This window comes from Larus michahellis, chromosome 7 (genome assembly GCF_964199755.1).
Source record: "Larus michahellis chromosome 7, bLarMic1.1, whole genome shotgun sequence".
Lineage (NCBI taxonomy): Eukaryota > Metazoa > Chordata > Aves > Charadriiformes > Laridae > Larus > Larus michahellis.
In genome coordinates this window covers 3,002,558-3,020,654 of record NC_133902.1, presented here as the reverse complement: position 1 = coordinate 3,020,654, position 18,097 = coordinate 3,002,558, and the positions used below count along the sequence as shown (strand labels likewise).

Sequence of the window (18,097 nt, the reverse complement as noted above, 5' to 3'; positions counted from 1 at the left end):
AGTCAGGGGCGAGGTTACAGATGTAGCCCCTCGGGCAGGGAAGGGTTCGGTTGCCTCTGGCAGCCGCTCTGCCCCAGGAGCCCCAGCAGCAGACCCAGCTCCACCGCTGGAGCTGACCCGTGGCCACCTCCATCCCTGCCAGATCTCTGCCTTCCCTGATCTTCCCAGCAGCAGGTCCCCGAACCTGGATGATTTTGCCTCAAGCGCAACCAACGGCCCCTGCGAACCCTTTTGGGACCACACGGATGGCCGCGGGGTTGGGCAGTAGGTTAGGACTCGGGCACTTAAGTCCTCATCCATCTTTTGCCACGAAGCCAAGACAACCCCGGACAAGCCACTTTTTCCCTCTGAGCCTCCGCTTCCCTCCCCATCCGTTACTGGTTTAGAGCCTGAACTCTCCAAAGCAATACCAGCCTTTTGCAGGGCCGATGTGCAGCACAAAGCCCCAACAGACGGACCCGTCACAAGCCACCACCTCACTGCCAGCAGCGGGGTGCCCGCGGCTGGGCAGGGTGAGAAAATCCCATTTGCAGGAGGCTCACAACAGCTTCAGGTGATAGAAATCCTCCTTCCTTGGGCAGAGCGAGAGAGAGAGGAAAGGGAAAGAAAGATTGGGAAAAAAAAAAAAAAAGCAAAGCTCTTTCTGGGGAAATTAAATTGGACTTCAAATTTACAGGGTCTTCATTTTGTTCTGGTGATAATGAATTAAGCTCTTGCTGGCAGTTATATTGCTGCAGAAATAAGTACCGGTTAAAAGCACTTTTGGAAACTATGACTTTCATTTTAAAGCTGCCACAATTTACATTTAATCCATTCATTAATTCATTTATTTATGCTGCTCAGGTACAAACCTCAACATCTCTCCTTTCCCAGGATTCACTGAAATGCTGTTTTTAACCCAAAACGAGATTCCATGCGGAGCCGGGGGCCGGCTGCATTTCCCTGCGAGCGTTTTGCTCAGCATCACGCACGGCCCCCCAGCAGCTCTGGCTTGGGAGCGCTCGGCCAAACCTCCCTCCTTCCTGGGACCGAAGGCAGATGCAGATGTAAGAGACATATGGTGGGCTCAGCAGTGACCACCTCAGACAGGCGTGGGCAAGAAGCCACATCTATTGGGTCTCCTAACAGCGTTTTGGATCAGGGGATCCAAAAAACAGGCTTTTGCCTTTGCACGGCAGGAGGAAAACCCCAGTGACCCCGTATTAATGCTGTGGCTCCCTCTCACTAAGGATCTCCCTGCTGACGCGGAGCGAGCCCGTGTGTCCGTGGCCATGGAGTACTTTGGGCTGGAGGAACCAGACAGGAGCTTCCAGTAACTATAAATGCTGGTGACCAAACTCCTGCTGCCCCCGAGGCCAGCCTCACCCGCGAGGAGCACCCACGGGCAGCCCCTGCACTGTGACCCCACCAGCGAGGGTCGTTCCCCCCCTTCCCCGACGGCCTTGCAAGGACGGAGTGTGGAAGAGGAGCCAAAACCTGGAGGTGAACAGCCCATTACCCTGATTAACCAGAGACGCACAAAACGCTGTGGCTTGCAGTAATTTTACCTCTGCCAGGTGTCCCTGGCCCCGGCTCGCAGGTGAATCCAGCCCCCACGTCCTTTCCCACGCGCGCCCCTTGCTTTCCACAGCCCCTCGCACGGCTGATGCTTCACTTCTTCCTGCATCCCAGCTCCTCCAAAAGCACCCCAATAAAGGTTTCTGCTCCACAGCGCGCGTGCGCAGAGGGTTTAGCAGGGTTAGACTTTCAGAAGCCAAACCCAACTCTTCTATCACCAAAAGTGATAGATCCTACCACCTTCCCTTGGGCAGGCTGACTAGGGTGACCTGAGCTGCAGCGGTGCGTGGCAAGGGTTTGCTCCCAGCCTGAGAGCGCACGGACAGGCTGCCACGTGTGGCACAGACAGGGAGAGCAGCAGCAGCAAGATCACAGCCTGCTGACGGTGCCCCGCAGAGGGAACGTTGCCTCCTGCCAGCACCGTGTATCTGCCTGGCACCCATGGCACCTCCGGAGCTCTGCAGCACGGCCTCGGGCTGGAATTTTGAACCCAGAGCTTTGGGGAGGTTCAAACGCAGCCCGCGAGCGGGATCTCACATCACGCCTGCTGATTACCACATGTGTAAAAGCTCCGTGATGCCTCCTTGGTCCGAGAGCATCGCAGGCAGCACCCTCCATCACTGCAGACTGTGTGCCAGGAGGGACCCGGCCGAGCCTGGGAGCAGCAGGGGCTCCGCTCACGGCGAAAGATACAGAAGAAGGGGAAAGAAAAGAGAGACCGGCTCAACAAAAAGGCCCACACAGCCCCTCTGTGCGAGCAACTGCTGATATTACGGGGCCAGTAAATCCCCAACCCCTTTACAGGACAGGTGAACAGCATTTCTGCAGGAGACGCTTGCTCCGCTCTGCAGCAAGCATGGCTCCATCTCCCAATAACGTGGCTATGGGTTTGCTTTTGGCAGCCCCAATCCCATTTCCACCCACCCCTGGCATGGCTTTGCGAGGTGTCTGCCTCGACGTAGACACTGGCTCCATTAGAGGCCACAGAGCCACCGTGCTCCCGCCAGCAATAGGTTCCCAAACGCTCCCGTAATTTATATGGCAGTTTTCATTACTTCCCTTCTCTGAAGACTTGTTCAATAAATTACCAGTTTATGAATTCCAAAGTGCTCTGTGCAGCCCTGAACAAAAGGGAAAGGAAAAAAAAAATACAACCCAGATCAGCTCTAATGGCAGAGCTTTTCATCCTGGAAAGAAAGCCATTACTAAAATGCTACCCCCTCTCCCCCATGTGGATAATGTTGCTTTCACGAGCCAGAGGATAGCAACACCCTCACTGTTTCCGTAGTGCCCAGGGCATGGGAGCCCCTCGTTACCCAAAGCGCTGCAGACATTGCACAAAGACTTTCCTTGAAGAGCTGAGCCACCTAAGAGCACGGGAAGCGAAAGGAAGGCCTTAAGAATTAAGGTTAAGCAGGGAGAAAAGTCCTATTTCCCAGCACTTTGGTCCAGCCACAAACCCACAGCTACGCCCACTCCCGTAGGCTGGATTTCCTTTAATGTTCCTTGTCCACGGAACATCCCATCCTTCCCCGGGCACCGCCGGTAACTGTGAGGGTGAAGGGCAGCCCTTAGGTCAGACCCCAAGTAACGCAAAGTTTGTGCCTCTCCCCAGAGCTGCCCCGCTCCGAGCAGCAGGGAGACCTGGCAGGTTCCTGAAATCACATCTGAGAACTGCAGGTGGTGGATGGAGAGACGAGAAGAAACAGGGACTGACGCATTCACGAGAAAAACACAGCAAGTCAGAGATGAACAGCAGGGGAGGGGGAAAGCTGCTGGCTGGGTGACACGGATGGTGGCAGGGTGGAGGTGGCTTGCTCCAGCAAGAGATAGGACTTTGGCCGGAGCTGTGGTCCACCCTTTTTTTAGCCCCATCCCCACCTCTGCCTCCGGCCTCAGTTTCCCCCCAGGCTCAAAGGCGGCTCCAGGGATGCCGAGCCAGGCTCGGGCACAGTGATAGAGGCAGGAGGCTCCATGGACGGATGTTATTGATTGATGCTGGCCACCCACGAGAGCTGCCCTCCCGCACAGCGGCCAGGAGCGGGGAGGGAAGGTGGGCGAGCTGCCGAGCCGATAGAAAGCCCCTGCAGTGCTGCCTCCAGAGCCTTTCCACTCTGCCGGGCCGCAAACAGAGGGGACAAAAAATAAAATAAATAAATAAATAAATAAAAGAAATCAATAACCACCACCCATTGTGTCTCCATCTGCCATTGATTTATGGCCCTGCTGAAAAGCCTTGTTGTCCACAATTATTGGTCAGTCAGCTCCCATTTGCCATGATTTCCTTGTCCCTCCTTTCCACCCGCCTCCCCGGCAGACTCCATCCTGCCACATGCTGGCACAGAGGGCTCCGGCAGCTCCCGAGGTGGGCACTGGCCGGGTCCCAGCTGTGTCCAGTCCCATGGTGGGACGGTGATTGCTTGTCAGGCTCAGGTGTGATCCTCCAAGGGTCTGGGATGGCAGCTGGAGTGCAGAGGTGGGAACAGGGATGTGGGCATCTCAGATGCAGAGCAGCAAGGGGGAAAGAGCAGTCAGGTGGTCTGCAAGTAAAGCCAACCAGAAAATTACATTTTGCCCTGAGCTGCTGAAAATTCAGCTTTATCTCACAAGAAACCAGAAGCTGAGCACAGGATTGCCTTTCTAGCCTTCTTGACAACCTTCCCAGCTCGATTTTGCTCTTTTGGCCATTTCTATCATATGTCACACTGACCCAGGAGGTCAGATTGATCCAGTCAACCAAGCCGTGTGAGAGCAAGCGCCTGCTGGATGAGTTCCCCAAGATAGGCGTTTCATTATACCAGTGTTTCCTTAGGGGGAAAAAAAAGGCTGTGTCAGAAAATAATCAAGTGTCCTAAGAGTCAGCAGTCTGGTGCCTCCATCTGCAGAGTCCAGCCCAGCCACCTCCACCACCCCGCACCGCACCAGGGGCGCCTGCGTTGGATTAAAGAGCGCTGCCTAATTCCAGCCCCCTGCCTGGGCTGTGCCCGCTGGCCTCCTGCCCACCTCCAGCTCCCTCGCGCTCCAACATAAACAGCCCTGAAAACTGAGGAATTAACGTTGTCTCCCCAAGGCCAGGCTCAGCTTTGGCAAGGGGACGCTGCGTGAGCGGACAGGGGTTGGATGGGGAGGCGTGGGGTAGCTCAGCTCTGGGCAGGTCCTGAGGACCAACCCCTTTAGTCGCCAGTTGCTCACATGCGATGACACTGGGCTGCAGCGCAACGCAAGCAGTGACGGTCTTCTCCAAACACCCACTGGAGACCAGCGAAGAGACACGCGTTAGGGGACAGGTGAATAACGCAAAGGGCTGAGAAGAAGGAAAACATGGTTTGAACAACCAGGTTGGGTTAATCCTCCTTATAGGAACTGCTGGGAATGCAGGGAACAAGCTGTGACCTCTTCATGCAGCAGACCTCTTCTTTGGGAGATGAAGCAGCAAAGCATTTACCCCGTGGAAACCACTTTGATGGCTCTGCTCTAGAGGGGAGTCTGGAAAGCAGATGCTGCTTGCAGCCATAGAGCAGACGAGGCTGGATGCGAGAGCTGGCAGGTTTGTGTTCACCTGAGGCAATGATCATTTAGACTTAGTTTTGGTGAGAAAGGTAGATATTACGGAAGGGCTGATTGCAGATATGAGCCCCAAGTTGAATACTTTGGCCTAAATCAACTTTTGATTAAGTGAACGAACGAACGAAAATAAGTCTGCAACTGAAGATCTTGATTTCAAGTAGAGTGGACATTAAGAAACAAAAGGAATTGGGGTTAGTGAAGTCAGCTGGAGAGAGGTCACGGACACAGATATGCAGGATGCCTGGAATTGCACCAAGTGAAAAGGTGTTAGAGCTGCAAGAAGTCCCGAGCAGGGGGAAGAGAAACTAAAAATAAAAGCTTGCACAGAACAGCTTGCAAGGTAATGGGCTGAGCAGTCACTTAAAGAAAAGTGTTAGGAAGAAGCAGGGACCCTGCACAGATTGGAAGAGAGGAGTCCTGGAATGGAGGTCACGGAGGCCACCAAGTTTTCAACAAAGTGGAAATTGCATCAAGTCAGAGTTAGACCTTGCAAAAAAGGTATTGAAACAAACAGCTAGTTATAGAGCCTCAGAACCTTTCTGGCCTAAAGAGAGAAAGAACAAGGGCTGTTATGTGAGGAGGAAAGGGAAAAGATTAAAGGATAACTCAGGGCACATCCTAGCACTACTTGACCTCAGTTTTCAACCGGGGTGAAGTTGCCCATGGAGGTAAGAGACATACGAGGAAGTGGAACGGGGAAGCAAGAGACGGGAGTGAGCAATTCCCTGGAGTAGTGAAGAATAGGCACAGGGGAAAGCATTTCTGCTGGCAATTATTTTTATTACATCAAGATAAAGTATTATTGGTTTGGCGTACAGCACATGTGGGGGCTGTATTTAAATACGAGACACAAGCCCATTAATCTGGTCTCGTAGAGGATGAGGCTTCACAGCAGATTCAGCCAGCAAGGCTAATTGAAAGTAAGTAAACAACATTACGAGGGCTTAGCAAGGGGAGATCACGGCAGACTAAGTGGATTACCACATCCCCTTTGTCCGCAGGATCAACTGTTCTCATCCACCTGGACAGACTTAAAGCACCTGAAGATGGAAGGCTACAGGAATACAAAGAAGAAACATCGCACGGGTTGGGACAGAGGAAAGACAGGGAGGCAGTAATAGCGTGGCAGAAAAGATGAGAAACTTCACCAACCTGACACCAGGCACCGCACCTCAAAGGACGCTTCAGAACATCTGCAGAGGGGAACCACCCCATGACCACGGCAGCACCAGAGGACCATTGCCTCCATGTAGAAATCCTCCTTTTATTTGATCATTAAAATAAAATTCTCTTAGTCTGCCTGAGGCATACAGTGAGACCAAGCCTGCTTAGCACTTTGAACAGAGCCCTTGTTCCCAAGGGGAAAATTCAGAGGAGATTGGTTGCAAAATAGGAAGATGGGATATTGTACTGCAAGGCTTGAGTACCCTGTAAGTGGAATGAAATTGTAGCATAACAGCATGAGGTGTGAGGTCAGGTACTTGGATTAAAATTATTCTTCTCTGCATTTTTGCCAGTCCCTCAGAAAAGAGGGCCAGGTTGATCGAAGGAGGATTCCGAGACAACTCTGCCATATGGCCACGAATGAGACTAACGTAGTCTGGGTACGCAGAGGGCAGATGCACATGCCACCTGTAGATTAAGGAGAAATGCTGCTGTAGGGAGAAGACGCAACCTGGGATCTGGCCACCTACGTTCAGGAGAGAGGGAGACCATGGGGAGGGAGCCTGTGTTAGCAAAACAAAAGCCAAGAGGGAATATCACTGTCAGCTATAAATACATCGGGGTCTAAACACGCAGAAGGGAGAAGAGCTGTTGAAGCCAGAAGACAATGCTGGCACGAGGACAAATGGGCAGAAACTGGCTGTGAATAACTGTAGAAGGAAATGTCCAATTATTCCCATGATCCAGCTTTGGCACTGCAATCAGAGACTTTGCCTGAGGAGCCAGCCCATGAGGGGGGAGCTGGGAGATGTTGTGCCCATGGCAGCAGAAGCACAAAATAGATGTCCCAGGCTCCCCTCCAGCCTCATTGCCCAGGAGCTCTCACCTACAGGAGGTGCCAGCTTTCTAGGGTTTCTTCTGTCACGTGCCCTGGGCCTCCTCTGGGTGGGAGGAGGACCTCTTACTATTTAATACTGGAAGTCTTGCCCACAGACGTTCTGCATGCAAACCCTAATCCGATCATCTGCTTTCTGGGGAGGTTTTTGTGTACTTTTGCCCAGGGGATGAAGGGTGAGAAGATGGGATGGGCAGGGCAGAGGTCAGCAGCCACTGAGGCTCAGGGCAGCAGCTGCTCTCTCCAAAGCAGAGGGGCAGCAAGGACAGCCAGCTGTCGTGCAAGAGCCCCCCGGTCCCCCTCTGGCACACATGCCCCAAGCTCCCAGCCCCGATCCAGCTGCCAAGCTGCCGTGCACACTTGTCCCTCCAGTCCCTGATGTTCCTAAAGGGATTAGGAGAGTAAACCCATCATTTCCTGGACCAGAAAGAGTGGGGACTGTTCTTGAACAAGGCTGAATACTCCCGGCGTGGGGCATGAGCACAAGTTCCTCCTTTTTCTCCTGTTCTAATCCTCATCACCCATCTGGGACCTCACCTTTCCTTGTGCTTGCTCCAATCTCATCCCCACGGAGCCACATTGCCAACAGCCCTGCACCAAACCAGATTTCACGGTCTGAGAAGAGCTGTCTCCAGAGCAGCCGAGAAGTGGCCAAAGCTGAGCAATTTTGGATGGTGCCCTATGGCCAGGGTTACCTGGTGGTGGAGGCTGCCAAGGAGCACGTCCGCGACTGACACAGCACTCTAGAGACAGGACGCTGCCACTGAGATTTCAGCCAACTGGAAGGAGAACAAGTCATGGGGTGTTCCTCCCCCCTGCTGACCAGTGCACACTGTGCATCCACCGGCCAGAGCAAGGGGACACCGTGTGCCAAGCAGGCCAGTAACTATGAATGAGACACAGACTGGCATCAGAGCACAGGGAAGCCTGAGCAGTCTGTGCTCAGCAAAAAGGGCTGCTACCAAACACGAGTCTGCCTCGCAGGCTCACGCGGTCCTTTTCCTGCCCGACTTCTGCTGTCTGAGCCTTCAGTGACTCCCTGCTACACGTTCAAAGGCACTCAGCAGCGCTTGGTCAAGCTCTGAGCCTTCGACGTGGCTTTCTTGAACCCCCCTTGAATGGGTCCGATGGTCCACCGCGGTCACCTGCTTCTTACTCACCCACGTGCGCCCATGCACACCCCTGCCCCCTCCCCATGCTGCAGAGGAGGGAGCTCCTGCAGCCTTTATGTCCCCATGCCCACGCAAAGCTTTTGAGCAGGGGTGCAGCCCCGTGAGAAGCAGCATCTGCTCGGCTTCTACGCTTCTTTCCCCCCCCCTACCCCCACACCCCTGTTCCATCACCATGGTAACCCAGCGGTGGGAGATGGGTTGCTCGGCAACACAAACACCCGGCTGGACCACGCTGCTGACCCCAGGAACAGGGACCCCCGGAGGGGGTTTGGTGCTCGCAGCGATGCTCCCCCCATGAAGGGGCTGAAGCGAGGAAGGGGATGGTGGGAGAGCGGTCCCGGCCCCGGGAGGAGATGTAGTAAGCAGCTTCCACTGGTGCTGCGGTGGCATCTCTCCAGGGATGCCCCATCCACCTGGGAGCAGCACGCACCCCTCCCCAAGCCTGGGGGCAGCTCCTCCCGGGGGCCGAGGTGCATCAACGCAGCCATGTCATGACTTCAACGGCCCCCTGAAGTCTCCCTGCTGATGCCTCAGGTTCCGTTTGCATCGCAGGCAGGTAGCGACAGGGTATACTCCAGCCTTCCCCCACCTCTGCCTCCTCCTTCCCAGGTCTCAGAAGTACAGCCCTCTTCCCCCAGTCCTCACGTCCAGCACGCAGAGCAAAGTTTCCCCATGAGAAAATGCAAGGCCCTGGAAAAAGCGAGCGGTGAGCAGCCCCATTAGATCTGATAATGAAGGCAATTGCAAGATGCATATCCTTCAGCACACGGCCTAATCTCCGCCAGATGAAATGCAAGAAGGAAGATCACTGAGGTAACAGAAGTTAGCATTTGCAAAAGCCGCCTGAAGAAGCAGACTCTCCGAGATTGCCAAGAGAACAGATAAAAGCAGTCATTACAACCTGCCAATGCGTGTGTGATAAAAACAAAGATACGGCCAGCAGATCGAGACACATACACAGAGAGCCACCTGCAGCCTCTAGCAAAGGCTTTGCCATAGGTGTGGGTTGCACCATACAAAGTTAGATGACAGCCGGGGATATTGCCTAAAGTAGGACACAGAAAGTAATTTTGCATGAGCATGCACAAGAAGTACAGGGTGTACAGAGCATCCAGCTGCAGAACCGAGCAACACCGACTCCGAGGCCCTTTTGGCTCTGGTACAAGGCAAAAAGAATACAAATAAATAAAAAAGGAGTGTGATAAAGCATGCATAGCTCTTACTAGGGTCAGCAGAAATGCAGAGCTGACAAAGCGGGCGCAAGCAAATCTGCATCTCAGACAGAATACGGAGAGGAAAAAGAGGAGCTGCCATCGCAGGCAGCGGGAGATGAAAGCAGGGTTAAATGCTGGCGACCAGGGGATGGGAGGTTTGATATGGCAATAAGCACAACCGAAACACTGCGTTGCCAAGTTTCAGGATCACCCGAGTGGCCCGAAGCCCTGACGGCAGCACAGACACATCTTGCAGTGGAAGAAAATAAGAGACTGATTGGAGGCACAGGGTATCTAAAGAAATAATCCAAACAAGAAGTCAGCTGAATCCACCTCGTTTCTCACCCAGCAACTTGAGTGCCAAGGGGCAGGCATGGCCGGCACATAGGAGAACTGCGGCACACGGGACCCAGTGGGTGCCTGGGGTCTGGTCGGGACCCCTACGGCCAAGGGCATCCCAGGGCACCCTGCACTGCCCAGGCTGAGCTGCAGCAGCTCACTATGGCCACACAACCCACAAGTCACTGAAACCGAGGTGTTTCCTCCAGCTACCAAAAGGCTGGCTCTGCTGGGCGGCCGGGGGGCTGCATGGCAAATGCTCCCACCCCTAAAAAGCTCCCCACCACAGCTCTCGTCACACAGAGTGGCAGTCAGCACGAACGCATTTTGGTGGAAAGGTGAGGACGTTGGGGACCTCAGCCAACAGGGGGGCTACACAACCGTATTTGGCCACAGATCAGATTCAACTATGGTATAGACAGAACCTCGCCAGAGAGCCATTTTGAGTCAGTCCTCCTCAGAACAGCGGGTCTGCAGTCTGGGACTCTCCCCCTCGGTCAAGACACCATCCTGAGAAACTCCTGGAGGTTAAGAGCCCTCCCTTATTAGGTGACCAATTGCACAGTTTGGGCCATCAGCCATAAGCCTTAAGTATTCCTCAGTTGGTTGTGTAGGATCTTGTACAACATTTTGCCCCTGTGGATTGATAGTGTTTGTCAGAGTCTCAAAGTGGTTTCAGTTAGAGTAAAACTTGGTTTCATTTCCTTGCTATCTTGTAAAAATAAATCCCATTTTCAGTTTGTTAGTCAGTCTGGCTTAGTTTTGTGAGGTTCCACAACAGGCTGCTGGAGAGAAGCTGCAAGCCACGGACCACTGAGCATTTCCAAACCTGCTGTGAAGAAGAGGAATTAGTGGCCAGACAACTGACAAGCTTGTCCCAGCTGTGGCCCTTCCCCAAGCTCCTTCTCCCATGGGAGCAAAAGGTGCATCCCATGTATTGCCCTCACCCGACACCTCTGCAGTCTGGAGCTCCTCTTGGCTGAGCTCACCCTGGATGCACACACAGATGAGAAATCAGACATCGCCGCCCCCAGGGAAGGATCCCTGACACATCTCCGGCTTCTTCCTTGCCAAGTCTGCCGCAGCTGATCTTAAAAGCTGCAAGCGGATTGCAGGTCTGGTGGGGAAACTCTTGGAGCAGAGGCCTCTGAGCAACTGGAGGAGGGGAGAAGGCAGATGGGCGCTCCACCTCTGTGGAGAGTTACACAGAGACTTCTCCAGAGAAAGCAATCAGGATGATTTGCACAACCCAAGCGACAACCTCCTCCAGCTGCAAGAGACCGGGGAACAAAGGGGAGAAAAAGGATTGACCCCAGAGCCCGGGCTGATATTGAATGGAGAAGGAAAGAAAGAGCAAGGCCAAGGACAACACAGCTGAGTGTGTTGGGAGTTACAGAAGACCAGCAAAAACCTTCAGTGTGGTGTGGCACAGGTGTTATTGCCCATTAAAGTGAAAGCATAAATAGACAGGACTGGGATGGCCACGTTGGCGTGAAGCACGAGAGCAGAGCTGAGAACCTCTGCTCATCTGTAACCCATCCAGGAGGGCCAGCCCACAGCAGACAGATGAACTGCTCCGACACTGAGGAAACCATGACCTGTGCACAGCTGATTATTACCATCATTTTTTCCCCAAATGACTTCAACCGGAGCTCACGCTAGCCAGCGCCGCAATGAGTCACATTGTGACATTGCTCTCCAGGCGCAACGTTACTGATGAACTAATCCCGGCGAGCAGACACCAATGCAGAAGACACACAGCGCAGAGCAGCTGTGTTACTTACAGGCCACTGGACTACCTCCGGCAGACCGGGCAGTGACAAACCAAGGCAGGCAGACACACCGGTCCCGCAGATTCACGCGGTGAAGGCCCTGGCCATGGTGTTACCACTGCCAACTACAAACCACCAGCAAAACCAAGCAGCTGCATGGAAAACCAGAGAGCTCCTCAAGGAGCTTTTTCCAGGAGACTCCCCTTCCACGCTACCTGGGAGGCTACAGGGAACCAGCAGAACAGGCAAGGGAAGGAGAGCAGCAACAGTTGCCAATTCACAGCATTTTTTCCCCCAAAAAAAGCCACCCTATTAAGCCCCCATGGGATGAGAAATGCCAGCTAAAGGAGGGGGCAGCTTCCCCGGTGCCAGCAGAGATGCCCTTCTCACCCAGCTCTGCCAACACAGCCGTGGAGGCAGCATCAGGCAGGCGGATCCCCAGCAGGGTCCGCATCCAGAGACAGGGCAAGTCTCACCCCAAAGAGTAAGTTCTGAAAAGCACAAGGATACACGACCACAATATAACAATATTTTAAGGACATAAGAAGGCAGGACCTCCCCATGCGAGTGTATGTCAGCTTAAATAAAGCAGCTCTGGATGCTGGGCCGGGAGAGGTTAACCAGACTCCCCAGTCACCTGTCAGCCCTGTCCCAGTTGGCTCAGATCAGCTTTTTTAGGGACTGTGTCCACGGGAGCATGGAGGGGCCTCGATCCAATTCGACCACCATGGGTGAGCAGCAGTGTGGGAATACCACACTCGGAAAGGTCCTCAGAGAATCCGGTATAAAGGGTCACCAGTGGATGGGTGGTTTTTGTTGTTGGTTTATTTTTATTTTTTAAGAGCTGCTCGTATTTTATTTATTTGCTTCAGAAAAAGTTGGGTTTCTTTTGTGGAGGTAAGCAGCTAATTGAGTTCAGGTTCTTCAGCTAATGAAGAAGTGAGCTGAATAATTAATTATTTGAAGATAAATTATTCATGGCCAGTTGTGATTCCAGTGTGGGAGCAGGGGGCTTGGAGGGTTATTTAGTTATTCTCATCTTAAAGAATAATGCATGTAAGCGCCCCATCCAGCCCCTCCGAATCACGGCTATGATGAGAGATGGGTGACTCGGGGGACCAGTCCCTTCGCTTCCCAGGGGAACGGGAACAGCTTGTTCCAATGATTAGTCGCCTTCCAGTATAAAGTGTTATTCAAAGTGAGCTGGCGCTAGACCCGTGTATCGCCTTGGGCCCGTACAGGGACGCTGATGGAGCAGAGTTCCTGTGGCCACGGCAGGGCTGTCCTCTGGGCCAGCCTTCCTCCTGAAGCCACCCCAAAAATGCCCCAATTGCCACATTCACACATCACACAACAGAACCAGCCCATCAGTCCCGCTTGTTCTCACCTCTTGCTTTTCACACCTTGCTCCAGGCTTGACCTCGCAGCTTGTTGGAACATCTCACTTGACCTGCTTCTGCACTGGATAATGAGCCATTAGCCACAATGATAACGATGGTTATTACAGATAACGCTGATCGCAGCTAACAGACAGGCTTGCCCTGGAAACCCCCCCCACAGCTCAAACCCAGAGCACCAACTGCTTGGAAAGGGTCACCTGGGACCCCAGCGGTCCTTTGCTTACTCAGTGTCGAGAGGAGCCCCCGAGGCAGTTATCCATGCAGACGGCAGAGCCCTTTGATTACTCACCATTTTAGAGGATGATCTTTTGCCCTGTGCATGTAACATATAAATAAACCGGCTTTTCTTGGTTGCTGGCAGCTTTGTGTGGCCCTGTCTATTGAATGGTGGGATTACTCAATACCGTCTTCGCCACTAGGGCCTCTTCTGCTCAAGATCTGCTCCCCTTCACCACGCCTCCTTCACAGCACACCAGCTATTTTACTTTTTCCTTTTCAAGCTATTAAATGACATTGAACCAAAAAGAGAAATCATAGCAGATCCCAACGGAAGGAGAAACATTCATTGATCCCTCCACTAATAACTGCATTTTCAAAAGCCATCAGTGACCCATCCAGCAAATAAGGACCCTTTTAAATTTTCCACAATACACCTGAAGCAATCAGGCCAAATGATACTAAGCCAAAGGTCTTGAAGAAATCTTAATATACCCGAATTTTCATGCCCTATAGCCACATGGATGCCTCCAGACCAGCCATAAAGACCCCAGTTCAGTTCAACCTACCCTTCACCAAGCCATGCTGACTCACAAAGGTATTCCCAGTGCCTGCTCCTTCACCAGTAACATTTCTAATGGATTTTCCCATGACTTTACCTCGAGGTGACCCAATTTCTTCCCAAAAAGTTGCAATAACACTGGGATCCCTCCAGCCCCTGGGAATTTCCCAGCTTTCCTCCTCTGGGTGGAGGAAGTGGCAGTTTGGTGATGTGCCTGGCTGCCTCCTTTAGGGCTCCACACTCAGGTTCACAAGCGTTAGATGGTCTCCAGGCTGCCACGAAGCCTCCTGCGTTACAAACGGTGGGTTTTATGTGCCAGTTTACAGGCTGGTTTTATATGCCACTGTCTGTGGCGAATACATCCTCCCTGCCTCCTTTCTTCTGTATTTGGAAGATCTATGGAGCGTCTCTACCTTTTCCACTCTGCTATTTACAATTTTACCATCTGTCTCTAACAGAGCCATTTTTGACACAGAAATAAATTCCCGGCTCTATTTAAGTGCTTTCTTATTGTCTTTGACCCTTCTGGTCATTCATAGTCTGTTAGTTTCTTTGATTTCTTCCAACTGCTACGTGTATTTTTAGATAACACGTTCCTCTTTTTAGCTTTGCCAGCACATTTATTTGTCCGTTTTCTCCCTCCTCCCTACACCTGTGCGCTACTGAAGATGCAACAGGAAAAAAAAAAGCCCAGTTTCACAACACTTGGAGTATAACACGAGCCATCCTGCCTTGTCCGGCCAGACCCACACGGCAGGCAGGGGCTGCAATCAAATTACACTCACTCCTGTTTCGGGCAACCATGGGTTTTCTTCCCCCCTCCCCAGCCAGTAATTAACGTTCCTCTGTGAGCGGGGATGAGGTCTGTTGGCGGGTTGGGCTGCGGCGGGTGCAGGCGCTGCACTATGAAGTCATCCACTGGGGGCTGTTTTGTTCTTCAAGACACAAAGTGTTCCCGAAGTCGCCCCTCTTTCTACCCCCGACTCTTGAATCATCTCCCTAAAGCTCACAAACAGATGGTTCGGCAATTTATCCTGCTTGCGAGCAAAATCTCACGATGTTCAGGCAGGCTCTCACCCATTCTCCAACTCTTTACGTCCTCGGGCTCCTGCAGGTCAGCACCGCTGTGCGCCTACCAAGGTCTCGCCCCTTGCCACCACCCCCTCCGGTTTTGCTAGCACAGGAGGGGTTCCAGCCCTTCCTTTTCACACACTGCTAAGCACAGGAGACGTTCAGCCAATTCTAACCCATCAGCACTTCCCTCATGGCCAGACATGAAGAGCCACAGATGCTGTATTACCTTGGTCCTCGTATTTAAACAAATCAAAGTTCTCCTTACGTGCCTGCTTTTTGTTTGAGCCCAGATCCTGAGGAGGGCTTGTATATCTGCACATTGAGAGCCCTGCTTAGCATAAATGCCTTCAGTTAACTTAGATGTTAATACTTTTACAAATTAGAGGCCAAGACACCAGCGTGTCAACCAGCACCATGCAGGGAAGCGTCACGCTGGAGCTAGGTCCTACAGCGGGGAATATTTATAAGGTGCAGGACCCGCAAAGAGGACTGTCACCCTATTTACTGTCCATCACTGCTCTACAGAGGCGTGTGCCCACAGCGCTTGTTCAAGCCCCACATACATCCCCCATCTGGAGGGCCACAGGCCAACTCCTCCACCACTGCTGCTCCAGCCCTGCTCTGAAGGCACCCCACAGCCCTTTTGGCCCCCATTTCCCTGCTGTGGGGCCAGGAAGCCTGAGTCACTGTGTCAGATGGGTTGGGAGATGCCAAAGCACATCCAGGGTGGGTCAGGCAGGTTTGCACCAAGCCCTGTGCAGCTGTCACTACTGAGGTCTATGGATGACATCTTCATGTCCCTCATAGTGTATTGGCGCCTCTCCACTTGATAGAAGTCCTTATCTGAGTCACCCTACACTCTTCCTAATCTATTTCCTCGGGGGACATTCAGTGATCTCCCTTAACCACGCAGCAGATAAGAGCACCTGCTTAGTTAGAAACCGCCCAAGGACTCCCAGGGTCTGGGGAGGGAGAAGGGCTGAGGTTTTGCACAGCTGCATCACACAGGCATCTGCAGCTCACCAAGAAGCCAGCCATGCTCCTGACCCAGCCTATCACAAACCCAGCAGAGATGGGGCACACAAGAGCTGGTCTATGAGGACCATGACTGCGAGTTTCCTTGAAGAAAACAAAATGAGAAGCGTCTAGCGGTTAATGCTCTCATCTCGTGTTACAGAGGCTGTAAAAGCTGGAAAGCAGCCACACATCCAGAAGATATCCCAGGCAGATATCCAAGGTGGGCAAGCAGGGAAAGGAAAGGCAGGGCTGGCAGGAGGCAGAGCAGAGAGAAGGGAGATGGGGGTGAGCAACAAGGGATGGCCACAGCAGCACAGGGAAGGGAAGCCTGAGCGTCCCATTAGGGATGAGGCGCACGCTGTAGCAGCACGGGCCAGCGATGAGGTAACATCACCCAGCTCCCCAGGAAGGGGCTGTCAGCACTGGCCACTGAACCCTTACTGCACCGAAAGCGCTTCACAGAAGGAGGGAAAGAAAAGAGTACCACTGGAGACGGATGCGTGCAACGCTTGTGCTTGCCCTTGCAAACTCTCCTGGAGGGGACAAACACACTCTGGTCCAGCTCCCTCACCCCTGAAGCAGAAGGGATGGGATGCTCTGAGACCAGTCCCTTCCACACCGGGAAGGGTGCCTTAGATATTTTTTCTAGCAGGAGATGTTTAAACTTCTTAACCCCTCAGATGCTACAGGAACAGCTTAGCTACCAGTACCTGAATATCCCATCGTTTCCTATGCAGCTTCCTCACAATCCCACAAAGTACTTTCAGATGCAGAAGGGCCAGAGGCTTTCCAAAGGTCTCCAGAAAGCTGGGATGGAGCAGAGCCTGTATTGGGCTCCTCCAGTTTCAAGCCGAGGGCTTTGAGCTCTGGACGGCCCTTCTGGGGCCTCTGGATGTGAAAGCCACCAGTGACCCCACCAGGCCACTTGGGTACTGCAGTGCCTGCACAAGCCACCTCCTCTCCCTCCCTGCCCCAGTGAAGCACTTAACCAAGAGAAGAAGAAAGTTTGCAGTTTTGGTGGGGCTTTTTTTTTCCCCTTTAAGTGATTAAAGTGAGGCTGAGGAAGAGGCACTTGAAAGCAACTTGAGTCTGGTTAAAGCTGGTTATCCATCTCGATTTGCATAATGATTATGCAAATGGCAGTTTGCATAATGTTGCCATGATCTACAATCACTGTAGGGTTTTATTGCGTGAGAAGACCCCAGAGAAGATACTGAACAGCTGTCCAACCCCCTGACTGCGGCTCGGACACCACCGGGCACGTGTGCCAGAGATGCTGATACTTCCCCCTTTCGCCCACGGGTTTTGGTCCCCCGCAGGGGCCGAGCCTGACTTTGCAACTGCCCTTGGGTGGTTTCAGGCTTCACGCTTCAGAAGAAGACACAGGGCTGCAACTCGCTTCTTGGCATTAATTCCCCAACCGAAACCGGAGGTGATTTTGTGGCTGCCTTGTTGTGCATAGCCTGCACTAAAGCTGCGAGCTCTTCCACTCTCGCTTTTAAGAGCGCTCCAGTGAAAGTGATGCCTTGTGAACCAGACAAGCCCTTCAAGATGTGACCTCAGACTCAAGAGCAGGTCTCCCCCACCACCCATCCATCATCCAGCTGTAGCAGATTACAGTCAGGTGTTTGGGGCAATTAAACTGATCCCCACAGAACTGCTGGGAAAGTCCTTCAGAACTGTTACCCTTCACCCCTACCCCACAGCAGCACCCAAATTTAAGCAGGTCCAGACATACTCCTTACCCGGTAGGCCAGGGCTGGCTCCTGGGGCTCCTCTCCTCCTAAACTCTCCATACAGCATCCACACGCTGACCACCACGGGCTTCAGCACATCACACCCAGCGTCGGGCTCTCTGCGAGGAACAACATCACACAGCGTTTTCAATGGGGTGGCTCTGGCAGGAACGAGCACAGAAGCCACCCGTGGGGTCAAGGCTCCCTTAGGGCAGAAGATGCGGCTTTTCCCCCAGGCAGCAGCAGATATGCCACAGCGGCCACCCCAGAGAAACCCAATTAAACAAAATTGCCCCCAAGCCACCCTAAATCAGTGAAGGTTTAAAAAAACCCAAACAAATCTGCCCCAAAACACATAAAAACTTTGCAAACCTTTCCTATCCAGAAGGCCAGGAGCAGAGCCACACCACCC

General features: G+C 52.9%; 1 long non-coding RNA gene across 1 annotated transcript; it reads right to left on the bottom strand.

Annotated features, from left to right (window-relative positions):
• Positions 1-3,301: 3,301 nt before the first annotated feature.
• LOC141746883 (uncharacterized) lies at positions 3,302-18,094 on the bottom strand. Its single transcript, XR_012588520.1, has 4 exons — positions 18,058-18,094; positions 17,695-17,804; positions 13,068-13,141; positions 3,302-4,097 (listed from the first exon to the last, which is right to left on the bottom strand). It is a non-coding gene; the product is annotated as an uncharacterized LOC141746883 (long non-coding RNA).
• Between the last annotated feature and the right edge of the window lie 3 nt (positions 18,095-18,097).